Source organism: Bombina bombina, chromosome 10 (genome assembly GCF_027579735.1).
Source record: "Bombina bombina isolate aBomBom1 chromosome 10, aBomBom1.pri, whole genome shotgun sequence".
NCBI classification, from domain to species: Eukaryota; Metazoa; Chordata; class Amphibia; order Anura; family Bombinatoridae; genus Bombina; species Bombina bombina.
The window spans coordinates 50468278-50482824 of record NC_069508.1 but is presented as its reverse complement, the minus strand read 5'-3'; positions in this window follow the sequence as shown (position 1 = coordinate 50482824).

Sequence of the window (14547 nt, the reverse complement as noted above, 5' to 3'; positions counted from 1 at the left end):
ATCCCAGAGATCAAAAATTGTCTAAAAAAACAATGTTTATTAGAACAAAGAGACACTAATTTAGACAACGAATCAGACATCAGACAATTGTTTGGCAAATGGTCAGTGTTTATTAGGTCATTGCCCGACACGGAGATAACTGACCTAATTTTTCCGTTCAGAAATTCTGAATTGGTACTCTTGGGTGCCTGGTAACAAACAAGTAAGTGAGAATGGATTCAGTTTGCTACCCTGGGTGTATTTTCTCGAGATCCCGTTGATCATGAATTTTAGGTGGGCGGGGGGAGTGAATGGGAGTTTTTTTTGTTTTTTTTTCTTGTTCCCTCTTCCCCCCCCCCCTTTTTTTCCTTTTTTTTTTTTTTTTTCTTCTCTCTTTTCTTCTCTCTTTTCTTTTCCTTCTTCTTTCTCCCAGCTGGAGCTGGGGGTTTCCTTATAGAGTAAAAACTCAGCTAAATGTAATTTCATATTGGTTGATTGACTCTGACTTGTTTTTCCTAAATTTATTGTTCATGATCTTTTTTGGAAGTAAATAATCTGGAAAGGAAAACTTAATAGTGTAAAAGAAACAATCAGGTCCACATTTGATAATTATTGAACTTGGCATAGCTAGGGCTTAATCTATGTGAATATTATTAGTGTATTATCAATTGTTAATTCAATTATGATTAATTTAGGTTAAATTATTAAGTTAGTCAAGTCTTGACTTAATTCTCTGTTGATGTTAAAATTGGGCCTTGTATGGTGTAAATAAAATGTTGGAATTTATTGTGCTGAATAATAAAAATTAAAAATTAAAAATGGCATGCTCTTTCTAAATCACAAAATAAAAAAATGTTCTGCTCTGATGAGGCGGACAGGAATCTCCGTAATTCAACCTGATCGAGTATGATCGGGTTGATTGACACCCCCCTGCTGGCAGCCAATTGGCCGCGAGTCTGCAGGGGGCGGCGTTGCACCAGCAGCTCTTGTAAGCTGCTGGTGCAATGCTGAATATGGAGAGCGTATTGCTCTCCGCATTCAGCAAGGTCTTGCGAGCCTGATCCGCACTCAGATCAGGTCCGCAAGACCTTTGTTAAATTGGCCTCCAAGATACAATTAAAAATGTTTTTTTGAATATTATAAAAAATATATGCTAGTGGAACGGTAAATCTAGATTCTAAAAATGAATTTTGGAATAAATGTAAACCTCCCAAGATTAGTCAACAAGAGTTAGAAAATCTTATTCAACCTATACTAGAGGAAGAAGTATTAGCACATATTAAAAAAGCTAAAACAGGCAAAGCACCTGGTCCAGATTTTATTCTGGCAGAATTTTATAAAGTATTAAAAGAAAACATTGCCCCTAATTTAGTTAAACTCTTTAACCAATACTATGCTGAAAATAAGATGAACTCCAGATACTTTACCGCTTCCACTACCATATTAATATTAAAGAAAGATAAAAACCTTGAAGACATAACTTCCTAAAGGCCAAAATCACTCCTAAACAGTGATTATAAAATTTTAATGTTGATTGTTGCTAAGAGGTTAAAAAATACTTAGGAACACTAATTCATGAAGATCAAGTAGGTTTTATGTGCAGGAGAAACATTGCTAAAATAATAAGAAAGGTACTAACAATATTAGAATACTGTTGGAGAAAAGAGAAGGACAGAACAAAATCAAATAGACCTGACTTAGCAATTTTATCTGTGGACACTGAAAAAGCATTTGATCTTATAAATTGGGACCATTTATTTTCAGCACTCACACAATTTGGATACAGAGGAAACTTAATTAATTTAATTCAGCTTTTATATTCTAAGCCCACCACTAAATTAAGGGTTAATAATAATTTGACAGAAAATATTATATTGGAAAAAGGCACCGGGTTAGGATGTCCCCTATCACCACTCCTCTTTAATATTTCATTGAAACCCTTTGCAATTCTCTTATGACAAGAGCCAACAGGTATTAGAATTTGAAAGAAGAAGCTGTCCCTAACATTATTTGCTGACGATTTACTTGTATTTTTAAGCAACACTAAAGATTTGATAAACCAATTTCTTAAATTGGCAGAATTATTTAGTTCTTTCTTTGGCTATAGAATTAACCCCACCAAATCTGAGATAATGTGGTTAACCCACCATAAACCTGAAAAGCTTCAATATCCCTTTAAAGTAGCGGAGATAATTAATTACTTTGGTATTAGAATTTGTATAGATCCGTCCAAATGTTATGGTTTGAATTACTCCTCCCTCCTTTCGAAATTCAAAAAAGATCTTAAAAGGTGGATGCAGATCCCTATCTCATTGATTGCAAGAGTTGCATTGGTAAAAACGATACGTTTCCCGCAGATATTTTACCCTATGCAGAATCTGCCTTTTCTTATTCATAGTAGGGATATAGTTTTCTATAATAGGATCATTGCAAATTTTTTTTGGCAACAGAAAAAAGTGCGCATATCTCCAATGAAACTAGGCCTACATAAAAATGTGGGCGGTCTTGCCCTCCCGAATTTAAAATTTTATAACATAGCAACCCTTGCTAAATTCATAGTAGACTTGATAGTAGACTTGATTACTGAAAAACAGTATGTGACAAATTTTAATTTAGAATCTACTTTACTGGCACCCTATTCGTTGAAAGCAATGATCCATTGTACTAAACCTACCATACATGTAAATCTAGACAATATGTTAGTTTTTAGAGGTCAGATTTTGACATGGTTAGCTCTTACCAAGCAAATAGGAGTTAATCACAGACTATCCAAATACCTACCCATTGAAGGAAACCCATAGTTCGTGCCAGCATTTAGTTTGCCAGTATTTAAAGATTGGACAAGTAAAGGTCTTCAAAATCTAATACAAATTAAAGATCAAGGGGGGGGCGGAGCCTGGAGGAACATGGAGTCGGCTGCCTAATCTGGCAGCTCCGTGCACAGTTAAGAATAAAGGGACAATAATACTATATTAAATTTACATTGCTCACTCTAACAGGGACCCAATAGTGCCCAGAGCATACGAACCCCTACAGAAGCACTCAGAAAGGATCGGGTACATCTCCCTAAACACTACGCACTCCCGGTATGTAACGATGCAGGGAATGTGGTCGCCATCTTGAGGCCCATGCAGCTGTTACGGTCGCAACAACAGGAGCCCGGGCAAGTCTAATACTCATCAAGGACACTGAGCGCTGGGGTTTAGCAGTTTGCGATCTGTTTAATCATTGCTCCTCTCCCAGCTGCACCCAAATACTAGTGTAAGGTAGCCTCTGTTACACAGGCTAAACCCCTGAAAACAGGCACAGAGAAGGAGGCAAACTCACAGAGATTACAGTAAGCATAATACTATCTAAGAATGGAGACTACTGTCACTGATCTGCTACAGATGTTAGCCGAGAAAATGGAGAGACATTTCAGCTCCCTCAGGAATCTACTCAAACCCGAGCAGAGTGTTGGCCTAGTGGACAAAATGCCTAGCAAGTCGGCTTTCCCTCCTAATGGAATATGTGACACAGAGGGATGTTCTGCTGCTTCAGATGAGCTGGATATGTGGCGAGGTGGCCTCAGATTGTGCCCACAACTGACTAAATTCTCAGACAACACGCTGTCACTAGGAGCTCGCCCTGATTGCCTGCTTGAACATGGTAACCAGAACCCTGATCCTATGGAGATGCGGCGCTATCAGCCTGAACACAAGTTTAAGTTCCCGGATGGTCCACAGCCTGTTCAGCACTGCATCACCTACACTTCTCCCTCAGAAGTACAGGAAACTGGTGTTTACATGAGACCTAACAGAGCCGCACTAAGTGTAAGATCAGCCTTGTACCTCCCGGACATTTTCTACACCCCTGTTCTGTCCACGAGTTATTGCTCCTTATTGTTTTTGGAACTCTCTACTAGACCTCTACTTGTGTTTCAGGACAATAGGCACTGTAGCATACATAGTAAATATGTGCTGGTTATCATCCTGGACAAAGATACTCTGACACAAAACACTCCCTATGCTATATATCGCTTCTTGAATGAACCAAAGATTGGAGTTAGTTAAAACTCACACTCGCATGTTGCAGAGCGTCCTCATCATAATAAGGACTCAAATGCCATGTTTCCCATTTACAGCAATTTTGGTCAGATGGATGTGTGTGAATGTTGAATCAGCTTATATACACTGATTATATATATTTGTAACCTACACTCCGCACTTAGATTCACACTGACCCCTACTTAATATCTTAGGGAATTGTTTTTTTCTCAAGGTGACCAGATACATGAAGACGTTAGTCGGATTTTTATTCAGAAGGTTGGTCACCTTACTACTTCACACATAGTTCCCTCTTTCCATGCTCCACATAGTCTTTAACTTAGGCATAGTAACTAAATCAGGATGATCATTGTCTCATAGTTCTGGATGTTTTGTTGAATGTTGACAGTTATCATGCTTTTGCTAGATACTAAGTTACGTTTCTCTTGTCAGATATGTCCAAGCGGGTATATGCAGGGATGTTCCCTTCTCCTCCTATGCAGTGGACCTTGATCCTCCCCTAGATCTCACTAATAGACTGCATTAAACATGCCCACAGACATTATTACCACAAGCCTTTCCTACACATGCTCTTTAACTCGCTTCCCTAATAGAACAAATACCTCCCCACATTACTATATTCCTCACATGTAACAGTGGAAGGCATTCATCGAGAACCCTATAGCCCCCTTTGTCTGCCTCATTTCTTAGAGCTTTATAGCCACTCCTAATTTCCATATCTACTACCCTATTTAAATATAGCCAAGTACTAAGCTTTACCTTATTGAACTCACTATTTACAAATATTGTTAATGAGCTGCTGACAGAAAGATCGTCAGGTCATGGCACTCGCTTTAATAGTGGGTCCTGATAACACACCTCTGATTCACATGTTTGTAAACTAAAAGTAACTCCAATACGGCCATACATTGATAGGAATTGACCCATGGCCCAGTTGGGAGTTACTCACTTTAAGAGGAGCCTCTATCAGTATTACTATGGCCCAAATCAGAGTATATATTGACTATAGACAATATATGCTCGCTATGAGTAGAAATAAAGCCCTCCCGGACTCAATTTATAGTTATTCATTAGACAGGTATATACATTTTTACCAACACTATTCCAAGAGTTCACATGGGTATTTTAAAAACTGCATACAACTAGTTGAATACTGTCACTCAACTACTAGCAGAAACCTGACATATTATGAATGCACACTACAACTCTCAGTTGATATGCTAATATCTAACCGGCACTTGTACTACTACTTTAGCTCCCTTGACCTCTTAAGGTAGCTGTTTAAACTATTTTTACAATGTATTATTGAACTGTGCTGTAGTTTTATGCGGGATGGGGTGTGCTGCCGACGGCCGGGGCGGCGCACTCTTTCTAGTACTGTACAGGAAAGCACTATCCTTTCTAAGGAGCCTATCCAATTACCTCTACAAGGATAGTCCACCATTCTAGACCTAGTTGGTAGTATATCTTCGTTTATGTATAAGTGGCTGTCACATAACTCAGAGTACTGTAGCGGGTGTTCATATTATAACAAAATCCCTACAGAGGATGAACTATTTTAATTACAATGTATACTTTTTATATTCTATACGTTGGGTAATCAGACCTAACCATGATAGTATACACCGTATGCAATTTTAGATCTCTCCCTGATATGGGGTGGACTTGTTAGAGGCTCTTGCCAAATTTCCAACTGAAGTAGTATCTGACCTCCATAATGCCCACGGGCTGTATAACTACACAGTATATCAACCTCCTAATATGCCCATTGAACTACAGTATATGCTCCTACCCTACATGTATGAGAATAAGTTTAGTGGACTCCTCCGATATGGAAATCTAATAATCCTATTATTATCCTCAGAAGTTATCTAGAAGCCGAGGAAAACATTTCATATTAAACTACATTACTATCTTCACCTCCCCCATCAGAAGGCTCCGCCCCACCACCACCACCCCCTTAAATTTTGAGTGGCTCTTGCCCGCTGACTCTCCCTCTCCCCCTATATACTCTGGCCCAAGAGTGGCCGAGACATAAGCCAACTTCCCACATGCTGGCACCACTGGATTAGATAGGTTAAAGTGTATTCTCTCTATTATTGTGGGGATCATTCGTCACATAATATAATATAAACTGAAGTTCCATCCTATCTCATCCAAATCCCCATCTAACGCCATTTTAGGACATGATATGTAATTTTATTTCTGCATATTCATTTTGTTTTGTAGACTCTGTTCGTTTATATACAATGTATATCTCACTCTGATGTAATGATTTTTCAAGGACGAATCTTGTTTGTTAATTCTCACCACAACTTCAATAAAAAATTTCTTTAAAAAAAATTAAAAATAGAAAAAAGATTGAAAATGTTAAATCTTTTGAAATGCTTCAGAAAAATATTCTCTACATAAACATAATTTTTTTTGCATATTTACAACTTAGACATTTTTATAGAGAAATTACTAAAGATGTGACATCTGACTGGGTGATGGGCAATCTGGGTGCGACTATCAATCTATATAAGCAAGATAGACACTCTATATAATTTTTATATAATCTACTGATAAACAGTAATGACCAAACACAAATGGATAATCTAGTTAGGAAATGGAGTAGTGAATTTCTCATGGTAACAGCAGATGTGATAAAAGCAAGTTTTGGTCTGGTTGTGAAGACAGCATGGAGAGAATCCCACTGTAAATTAAATAATAGGGTATATATAAACCATGCTCTAGAAGGGAAATGGACAAATATAATGAAATGCTCCAGATGTAGTGCCTCAATGGCAGAAATATTACACTGCTTTTGGTTATGCTCAAAAATCAGGCAATTTTGGAATAAAATCAATTTCTGGTTGAATCAAGTTCTAGAGCATGAAATCACTCTCGATATAAAAATGTTTTTTTTTCTATGTCCGGCCGTGAAAAATAATAATTCAAGGCTGGTAAACACAGCAATATTGCTGGGACGTAATCTCATTCTTGCCAATTTGAAAGCCAAACAGGCACCATCTTTTGTAGTGTTTTCTAAAGAAATTCTGAACCTATTGATAATGGAACAATAATATTTACATATCCCTTCAGACAAAGGAGTTAAAATGTATCTATACAAATGGGTAGGAGTGTTAAATACTTACCCAAGTGACATACAAAGACAGATAGTAAAACCATTGAGAAATTCTGATACAATTCTACAACAATGTCAATTTGGGGAACTTCCATTATATTAGATAGACACGTAGCCGGGGAGTGGGGAGGGAGAGGAGGAGAAGAAATTCCCCTCTTTTTGTTTGTTTGTTATGTTGTTGTTATTATCATTTGTATGACTGAGATTCAACTCAAAATAGGAGTTGAAGATAGAATATAAAGGAATAAGAATAATTATGTTTTGCAAGAATCAGAAGGGGAAAGGAGGAATAGGTTATTTATATTTAGTTAATAATTGGGGACTTAAAGAAAATCAATGGTTATTGAGAATTGGATATTCAAATTAACAAACAGGTACCAATATATGTGTTATTTTGACTAAACTGATGCTAACAAGCTCCAGTAGTTTATGAGCTACCCCTCCTCTTCTCTATTTAAGATTGTATTATGAAAAAAAAAAAAAACTTCTATGACTGAAATAGATAGTCATTTGTGATATTTGAAATATTGTTGTAAATTGACATTTCTAAAGTATTTCTTTCTATGTAAATGATCCGGGAAATGATGTATGAAGAAACTGTAATACTATAGCGATTTATAAAAAGATTATAAAACATTTTTTTGCATAAAGTTCAAATTTGACTTTCCTATCCATTTGAAAGGACAGTGTACTAAAAAAAATCTTTCATGCAAGAGCTGTGTTTCAAAATGTTGAATATATGTTTTGTCTGAAACATCAAATTTGAACTAAAAATGATACACATATGGGGGAATGTCTTTGGATCTATAATATCTGGGGTTAGGTTAACAAGATTTTTACAAATAGTGATATTGAGGTACCCTGGTTGCTCTATACAGCCATTCTCCATGAGTGTGTCACACACATCCACCCATTCTTGGCCAAAACATTTGTGTTTCCTGTTTAATGCTGATAAATGAAGCATCCAATTAAGTGAATGCAGGACAGAGAGCACTATAAGAAAGACAAAGAACAAAAACACCCAGCGGTGAAGCTAAATGCAAATAAACGGATTGTTGCTACCCAAACCTGCGCAGTTGCATGATCAGTACTAGGGATGGGCGAATGTTTCGCAACATTGGAAAAACGGCACAAATTTTAACACATTTGTTCGTTCGAATCGAATTTTGAATGTATACATAACATTCTAACATTCGATTTTCGAATGTTCGGTTTCGAATTTTATGATTACATTCGAAAATATTCTTTTCGAAAAATTTGAATTTAGATTGTAATAGTATTTCTAATGCTTTAAATGTAATATTCGAATTATGCAATATTCTATATAGAAACATTTGAAATTATATATTTGTATCTATTATGTATCAATTTACTAGATTCCCGCCCTACCACATGAACTATTGAACTTCTGAATAGTATTTGTTAAATAGAATGTTAAATTTGAAATTTCGAATGTGGACAATCGATATAATTATAAACATTCAAATTCAAAAATGTCATTCGAAAACTGTAAATAACATTCGATTGTAGAATTTTTAAGAATATTCGTTCTTATCAACATTCGGATTTATAATTCGAATTTCGGTAATAACATTCGTTCTACATTCGAAATTTGAAAATTTACACATTCGCCCATCCCTAATCAGTACCTCTCACTACACATTACCTATAGGCTGCCCCCCCATCTTACCAACATGCCCAAAGCTCTGTACATAAACAGGACCTTAGTGTATATCACCGGATTATAAATTCCATAGACCGCAGACAAGACAGAAAGACCTCATTCACATTAGTGTCAGATGATTACGCATTTCACCTCCCCTATGGGTGGCACGGGGTGTCTTTGGGTCTAAATCTTGTCAGTCCTTCAGTGAAATTTATACAGCTGTCTTCTCCTTCTTACATTATTACTTTACCTTATTTCTGTAGTTTTTTATTGCTGATTATTGATGTGCTATATCTGTTGTGGAACACTGATATCTCAATTCTGGTGTATCTGTAAAAAAATAAAAATAATAATCTGACAGTAATCAAACCGTATGAGTTATTTTCTTCCGTTTAACTTTCACTGGCTGATAAAGACAAACCCTATAGCTCTATTGGTGGAGAGGGACACAGAAGAGTAGAAAAAAAAATGATTTATTAAATTTAAGGAAAAAAAAGGAAACAACAAATTAACTGTAAAACAAATTATCTCTTTTAAACTAAACAAAGAAAAAATAAATTACAGCATTTTAAGGAACTTTACTGGGGAAAAAGTGGTTAAAGGGGCAGTCTAGTCAAAAATAAACTTATATGATTCAGATAGGGTATGTAATTTTAAACACCTTTCCAATTTACTTGGTATTCTTAGTTGAAAGCTAAACCTAGGTAACCTTATATGCTAATTTCTTAGCCCTTGAAGGCCGCCTCTTATCTGAATGCATTTTGACCATTTTTCACAACTATAGGACGTTAGTTCATGTGTGCCATATAGATAGCATTGTGCTCATGTACGTGGCATTACCTAGGAGTCAGCACTGATTATCTAAAATGCATGTCTGTCAAAAGAACTGAAATAAGGGAGCAGTCTGCAGAGACTTAGATACAAAGTAATCACAGAGGTAAAAAGTGTATTAATATAACTTTGCTGGTTATGTGAAACTGTGGAATGGGTAATAAAGGGGTTTATCTATCTTTTTAAACAATAAAAATTCTGGTGTAGACTGTCCCTTTAAGACAGTATCTAGTACAATCATTGAGCAGAATATTTTTTATAGAAAAATCTGTCTTGCTCTAATTTTATATGTAAAATAAGAGCTTAATGACCAGCTTTATTTAATTTACTTTTTATATTATTATTTTACATCATATATTTCAGTATCAGGCTTGTTTAGGATGATTTCTGTGAAAATTTAGACCGTTAAATACAGTACAATTGCATAATTAACAAGTGTATGCTAAAAAGACAATGCAATAACACTGAATTTCAAATAAGCAATAGATTTTTTTCTGACAAATTTATTTATCCCCTAGTTGCCAGCACCCTGTGACATGTGACAGCCATCAGCCAATCACAGACTAGTATACATTTACACTGTAAACTCTTGCACATGCTCAGTAGGTGCTGAGGCCTCAGAAAGTGTGCATATAAAAAGACTGCAGACAATATGATAATGTAAGTACATTGGTAAGTCTCTTAAAATGTTATGTTCTATCTGAATAATGAAAGTTTAATTTTGGCTTTAATGTCCCTTTAACAACTAGTGGCAAACTAAAATTAACATAGAAACATAGCTATTTAGGGCACACATTGGCCCAACAAGTCTTACCATATTCCTGGTAAAGTACAAACTTAATCAATTTGTAGGATACCTTATGGTTATCTCAAGCATTGTTGAAGTCCCTAACATAGGATTACCAGTGTTTTTTGGAATAAAATACAGGTCATGCTCATTAGCATAAATGTGCATAAATATATTAAAAAACAAAGTATAACATCACCACTGTCACTACAACATATTCACTCTCCCAAACTCCTGGCCCCTAGTTGGTAGCAGGTGGAGGGATCCCTTGACTGTGATTACAGTAACTAGTAAAAAGTTAAAGTATTGACCCAATGGCTAAGTAGGGAACAGAATACTTGCGGTCAGTAAGGCAGGATCAGCAACAGACAATCAAGAAGTACCAAAACAGGATCCAGAGACACTAGTAATCTCTGCAACCCAAACTATTAAAAGTCATATCTTTCAATTATCAATGTTTTATTCAATGGTTCTTTAACAAAGTGTTTCTTTAATCCAGTCCTGATAAAAACTGGCCAGATTTTCATTATATCTTAAGTACAGCACAGGTTAAATAATCAGCTGATGGGTAAGAGCAGGTTAGTAACCATGGCTACTGATCAGCTGAGTATTTCACCTGTATTCAAGTAAAATCTGGCCTGATAGAGTTCTTGAGGGTTCCTTTTTGTCAGTTGTCTTTGTTAAAACTTTGCTCCTGCAGGACCAGGAGTGTGATCTGAGGTTTTTAAAGAAACCATGACTGACAGAGGGGCAACAGAATCAGCTTTCAAATCAGATGTAGGGTGTGAGAGGGACAATCATATTTAGGGTGGCACGTGGGGGGCACATGTAGGGGTGTAGGAATAGAGATGCCAATGATTTTATTGAAAATGTATGCATTTTATATTTTACAAGTGTTTCAAATTTTGTTATACTAGTTGTAAAGGGCATTTGAATTAGGCAAAAATTGAGCCCATTAACATTAGTAATCAGCAAGTCAAAAATCACTAATGGGTTCAATGTAAACTAAGAGAATTTTTTTATTTAAATTTTTTTATATAAACAAGTATCCAACATGTTAAATTACATATGATACAAGTCAGCATACAGATACAATTGTATTCAATATAAAGAAAACAATATATAATAAAACAGTTTGAAATCTGATTATTTGTTCCGCCATATCGAGAACCCCAATCAAGTCCAACCTTTTTCTTTCTAATGAAAGTACTGCACATTGAATATTCAATAATTTTATAAACAGCTGCATGGCGTAATCTTTTTCGGCAACCAGTTACATGTCTATCATCAAGCAGAAAAACATTAACACCAACAACTTAAAGTGAATGTCAATTTTTATGCTAAAGTGCCCGGTTTTTTAAAAATTCGATTAAAAACAGGGGCACTTTAATTCATCAAAATTTACATTCCACGCCTGTTGAGAAAGAAAACTTACCTTTTAATCTTCACAGCAGCTCCAGCTTCCTCCACCCGTCGCAAAGCCTCTTCCTGGGTCTAAAATGAGGAATCCGGCTTATTCCAATCAGACACTGATTCCCCCGGGGGGGAAACCGTGATTGGAGGATGACCTATCCATCATTTCTGACATCAGAAATGGCTTGCAACGACTGGAGGAAGCTGGAGCTGCTGTGAAGATTAAAAGGTAAGTATTTCTTCACAACAGGAGTGAAATGTAAATTTTGAAGAATTAAAGTGCCCCTGTTTTTAATCAAATTTTTAAAAACCGAGCACTTTAGCATCAAAATTGACATTCATTTTAAACATTGCATTAAGTTTTCACCCTTTGCTAAAACCAGGTAAATCTGGGTTGGGAATTATATTTGATATATCTTTCCAAAATTAAAAAAAAAAATGTTAAGCAAAGTATGCTTTTGTCTAGTCTAACTTTTCTTTTAGGCAATTTTTTAAGAATACAAATGATTAGCTGGAGATAGAATTATCATCTTTGCAGGACTTACGGGCAAGTCTGAAGGGCAGGGAAACCAACTGCACACTTTGTTGTCACCCTGTAAAAAGAAGGTGAAGCCTTGAGATCTTTAACCCCCCTGAACAGAAGCTACAGATTCTAAATAACAGCTTCCTGAGACTCGTTGTTCCCAGTCAATTAATTCCTTTTTCAATTCAGAGTTCAGCAGGTGTTACAGATACTTTGCTCATGTTAGACTACATGAAACCAAATTAAGATGGAATAAAGAAAATTGCGACCATGCCAGGGAAGCCTATTGTGCTTGGCTAACAGGTTGACATGTCATCCTATTGAAATGACAGACCTGAAATTAGAAATACTTAAAACACAGTAGATCTCTTCAAAAGAGCTGTATTTTAAGAATATTTTCCTCTGTGCTTTTCAAGTATTCACTAATGGATTTTTAATGTGGAATATCAACGTACATAAATTATTATTCTTAAAGATAACCACATACCCCTTATTTTTTAGAAAATCAGAACTTACAGAACTGCTTAGATTTATTAAAAACACAATAAAGAGTAGGATTTTTGCATCTGTTATTTTTTTTAGAAAAGCAAAGTGAAAAAGTATAGAGTGGATTTGCATAGGGAAGTACTGTTTTTGGAATAAAAAGTGCATGGTAAATATTTATATCATGATTTAGGGATAAGCAATTATTTTGGTAAATTTGTTAAAATAGCTAATATTTTTGGCATATTTTAATTTATAAACTAATGTTGAAATATTGCCGAAATATTGACATTCATTTTTGGATGTAACTATTGGTTATGTAATCAAACTTTTGTTAATTGAATGCTACTTTTAAAATGTTGATTTTCATAGACTTAAAGGAACAGTACAGTCCAAATGAAACATTCATGGTTCAGAGAAAATTAACAATTTTAAATACTTACCAATTTACTTCTGGTATCAAATTTGATATGTACTCATGGTATCCTTTGTTGAAGAAACAACAATGCACTACTAGGAGCTAACAAAGAAACTACAAAAAAATATTTAGCGCTATTGTACCTAACTGGTTAAATGTAACTCAATGAAATCAGGGAAATAAATCCTCAAAATGTTCAAACAGGATTATATGGCAATAAAAAAATTATAATAAAAATGAATCTATATATATGTGTGTAACAGTCACTGTCTTTTTAGCAACAATTGTGCAGATAAAATAAATTAGTCTCACTCTCGTATAGTCGCCACCGAAGTCTGTCAGGAAAAGGGGGAGGAAGCAGTAAGGAATATTCCTCCTTTAAATGAATCCAGTTGCTGCTTCTTCCACTCTGGCTGTTCCTCGGCCAAAAGGAGTATGGTAAAAACAAGAGATCTGTAAAAATAGAAAAACAGTGAAGCTTTGTGCGCAGCAAAGACATGCTGTACATGTTGCACTTACATGAAGTAAGAAGAATAAAAGCACGTCAGACATTAAAAAGTCCACTCCTCATAATCTTCCATGTTGTTCCAATTGCCTTTATAGGTAATTTGCCTCCCGGTTCGTCTGTTCATCTCTATTTTGTGAGTTTGTCTTGCTATTTTCTGCACCAGTGTGAAGTGGTAACCCGAGTACAGAAGCCTGTATTCTTCAGCTTCTAGTGTTACATTCTGTTTTCAGTTGTCCCACTAACTGATGAATAGGCATGGCACCAACACCACGCCTAGTCATCAGTTAGTGGGAGAGCAGCAAACGCTAGACTGAAACGGAATTACATGTTACTTTTGAGTCGAAACTGCACTACGGGGAGCTAGCTGAACACATTGGGTGAGCCAATGACAAGAGAAATATTTACGCCACCACCTATCAACAGCTAACTCCTAGAAATTCACTGCTGCTCCTGAGCCTACCTAGCTATGCTCATCAACAAAGGATACCAAGTGAACAAAGCAAGTTTGATAATAGAAGTTAAAGGGACAGTCTACTTCAAAACTGTTATTGTTTAAAAAAGATAGATAATCTCTTTGTTACCCATTCCCTAGTTTTGCATAACCAACACAGTTATATTATTATACATTTAACCTCTGTGATTAACCTTGTATCTAAGGCTCTTTTGACAGCCCCCTGATTAAATGACTATTTATTTATTATATATTGACTTGCATTTTAACCAATTAGAGCAGTGTCAGCCACAACTCCCGGGAGAGAGCACAGTT